Source organism: Phodopus roborovskii, unplaced genomic scaffold (genome assembly GCF_943737965.1).
Source record: "Phodopus roborovskii unplaced genomic scaffold, PHOROB, whole genome shotgun sequence".
Taxonomy (NCBI): Eukaryota; Metazoa; Chordata; class Mammalia; order Rodentia; family Cricetidae; genus Phodopus; species Phodopus roborovskii.
Window position 1 is genome coordinate 6297198 of NW_026126459.1, and position 3991 is coordinate 6301188.

Consider the following 3991-nt stretch of genomic DNA (forward strand, 5'->3'; position numbering starts at 1 on the left):
TTTGGCAATGGTCTTTTATGTTATTCCCTCCTTTGTTTCCTTTCTCTTTATGTTGACATGAGAACCAAGCCAGAAAACTTTCTCTTTGGAAACAGCTCTGTTAATACCAGTTAGATATCCTTGGCCGGGTCACTTAACTCCTCTGTGCCTCAGTTTCTCCACCTGTCAAATCAATGCAATTCCTACCCTGGTTCCCAACACATCAGAACAAAGTTTGTACAGACTGATGAAACCAGTAAAAAGACCAGAAACTCAAACACCTAATGGCAACTGTTTAAAAAAAAGATCGACTAAGAGTACATATTTAGTTCCAAGCACCCATTTCCAGTTTAGAACATGTGTGACTCCAGCTCCAGGGGAGCTGTCCTGGCTTTGGTGTGCTCAAGCATGAGTGCACACACATAAATAAACACTGAAATAAATCTTAAAAAATAACAAAGCCTGCTGGGTGGTGCATGCCTTTAAACACAGCACTCAGGAGGCAGAGGTAGGTGGATCTCTGCGAGTTTGAAGCCAGCTACAAAGCAAAGGTCAGAACAGCCAGGGCTATACAGAAACCCTTTCTCAAAAACAAAACAAAAATTAAAAAAAGGAAAAAAAAAAAAAAGCTGAATGTGGTGGTTGAGTATGTAATCACAGCACTCCTCTGCTGAGATGGGGAATTGCTGGAGAGCCAGCAAGTGAATTAGCCCAGTGGAAACAGGAGACCCTGATTCAATTAGGTGGGAGTTAATATTGTCCTCCAACCTTCACATGCATGTTGTAGCATGTATATCTCCTATACACACATACACCATAATGATAATAAATTTTAATGTACTATGCCTTTAATTTCATCACTTAGGAGGCAGAAGCATATGGATGTCTGTGAGTTCAAGGCTACCCTGGTCTACATAGTTCCAGGACTACACACAGAAACTCTGTCTCTAAAACAAAACATAAATGTAAATAGATAAAAAAAAAAAAAAGGCTGGAGCTAGGCAGTAGTGGTGCACACCTTTACTCCCAGCACTCAAGAGGCAGAGCTGAGCGAATCTCTGTGAGTTGGAGGCCAGTCTGATCTCCAAAGTTACACAGAGAAATCCTGTCTCCAAAAAACAAAAAGACAAGTCTCATAAACAAGGCCATAGCCATTTGCAGAGTGCCAGCCCCGTCATTGCTTATTGGCACGCCTGGGTGTGCTGCTCAGGCTGGCCTGCCTTGCTCAGGAGCTCTTCTCTGGGGAAGGCCATGACTCAGAGTGGGTGTGCCACACTCAGCAGTGCCTCAGCTGTGCGGTGGTGGCTCACACCTTTAATCCCAACACTCAGGAGGCAGAGACAGGTGGAGCTCTGTGAGTTCGAGATCAGCCTTTTCTACCAGAGCTGGTTCCAGGACAGCCTCCAAAACCACAAAGAAACAACCCTGTCTCGAAAAAGCCAAAATAAATAAATAAATAAATAAATAAATAAACCAGAAAAGAAAAAAATAGCCATAAATAAACACTGAGAAACTGACAATCCTCCTGCCTCATCCTCCTGAGTACTGGGAGGTGTGTGTGGTGTATTATATGTATACCTGGGCAAAGGCCTGTGGAGACCAGTGGCATTGGACCCTTTGGAGCTGCAGTTACAGTCATTTGCTAGCTACCTGACCTGAGTGCTGGCAAAGGAATCCAGGTCCTCTGAAAGAGCAGTAAGAGCTCTTAGCCACTGAGCCATCTCTACAGCCACCAGGTCTTGACATAAGAGACAACCATGTTTTTACCATATAGCTCAGGAACCTTTTTTTTTTTTTTTTTTTTTTTTTTAATTGTGAGCCAGGCAACAGACAATGGGGCACCCTGTGAGCCTCTGCTTACTCTCCACCAGTGGGGTGTACTGCAGGCTGACAGTTAGTAGAGGGCCTGGTTAGTAGAGGAAAGGTCTTTAGGCTTTTGTCTACTGCTCTCAGTTATGTTGCTTCTCAACAAAGTACCTCATTGCCCTATTCCACCCTCAAAACACTCAGGAATAGAATCTGTGCTTAAAGAGGAAGAAAGCTGAGCATTGCATGCTGGCCCACACTCTGACTGTGAGGCCAGCCTGGTCTATAGACGGAGCTATAGGACAGCCGGAGTATGTAGAGACGCTGCTTCAAAAAAAGAAAAAAAAAACTGGGATAAGGATGTAACTCAGCAGTGCAAGACTTGCCTGGTTGCTTGAGGCTGTGATCAATCCCCGGTGCTGAAATAAACATTGCAGAAGACATTTCGGCTCAGAATTGCTCAAGGTCTGTCCCATATACTATCAGAGCTGAGGTTCCAACCTGGGATAAACAGCCTCGGGTCCTGAGGCTTCATAATCTCAAGTCCTTTTGGTTTCTAAACCCTCATTGTTTTCACTATTGTGCTCTCCCACCCAAGGTGCCAATGTCTGACCCTGCCATGCTAAAATGAGACCTCTCCCTCTAACTCCCTTTGGCTAGCAGAAGTCAGCCACAGTGGCCAGATCCAAATTAGATGTCTCCCAGTGGATTGCCTGAGCACCCCAGACTAGTGGCAAGAACCCTAGTCTACCTGGTAGGAATGGAGAGAAAGAGAACTGTCTACACAAGAAGAGGGCACTGCCTGATCCTATCTCACACCTGCACAGATCATCCCCCAAAACCTATGATGATTGAGATGGACTGCCAACTTGACAAGGTCTAGAGCCACCGAGGAGGCAAACGGGGCACACCTGTAAGCAATCATCTGGACTAGGTTAGCACCTGGGCATCCCTGTGAGGGCTAGGGAGTTGGTCAAAAATCAAAAAAACAAAAAATAAAAAACAAAAAACAAAACAATGAAAGGCCTGATGGTTTCACCTAAACTGATAACCTGAATTCCTTTCTCTCAGGGGAGGATTTGAATCATTCATGCTGAAGGTTGTCCTCTGACCTCCACTCACAATGCACTTAATGATTCTCCAACAAATAAAGGGTAGAAAATGCCTTTTTTTTTTTTTTTTTTTTTTTTTTTTTTGAGATAGGGATTGGCTATCCTAGAACTATGTAGACCAGGCTAGCCTCCAACTTTCAGAAGTGTACCTGTGCATCACACTCACCAAGGTCTGGCTTCTTAGTGTCTCTTATGGGAGGGGTGAAAAGGGACATTAGATGCCACTCACACCTGGGCCCTCTCCCAATTGTAACTGTGCCCTAACTATACAAGGGACAGGCCATTCCCAGTGTCATTGTTTACAAACAGAACCGAGATCCAAAAAGGAAAGTAATTCCCATGAGAGCAAAGCAGTTCACCCTCAACCTCCTCTACCTCACTGGGTTCCATAACCTCAGGTTCTTAGGCTCACTCTCTGATAACCCTTTCTTACTAGTGTGTCCTGGGAGTTGTTAGTATATAAATAATGTGGGTCATTAACTAAGAGGGCACCTATGTGTGTATGTCTTTGAGACAGGGTCTCACTATATAACCATGACTGACCTGTACTCTATATAGACCAGACCAGCTTTGAACTTACAGCAATCCACCTGCCTCTACCTCCTATTTGATGAAAGGGGTGTGCCACCATACCTTGCTCTGTAAGATCAATAATAAAAACACAGAGACCAATAATGGGGTTCAAACTTAAAGCTGAAACAAAGTAGCCAGCCAGTAGATCTTAGCTCAACCCAGCTGAAATGGCAATCCTGTCTCCAAGAGTCCTTAGAAGCAAAAGCTCTCAGTTCTGTCTCCTCCTCCTCCTTTTACGCCTTTCTCAATATATCATCCTGTCTCCACCTCCCCAGTGCTGGGATTAAAAGCATGTGAGCCCGTGCTGGGATCAAAGAAGTCAGCTCTGTTACTCTTCACTCTTGTGTAGGCCAGGGCGGCCTTGAACTCATAGAGATCTATCTGCCTGTCTCCTGAGTCCTGGGATTAAAGAAGTGTGCCACCACTGTGTGTCTTCTACAGCTAACTAGTGTGGCTGGCTCTGCTTTCTGATACTTTAGGCAATCTTTATTAAATCACAAATAATATATCACCACATGGCT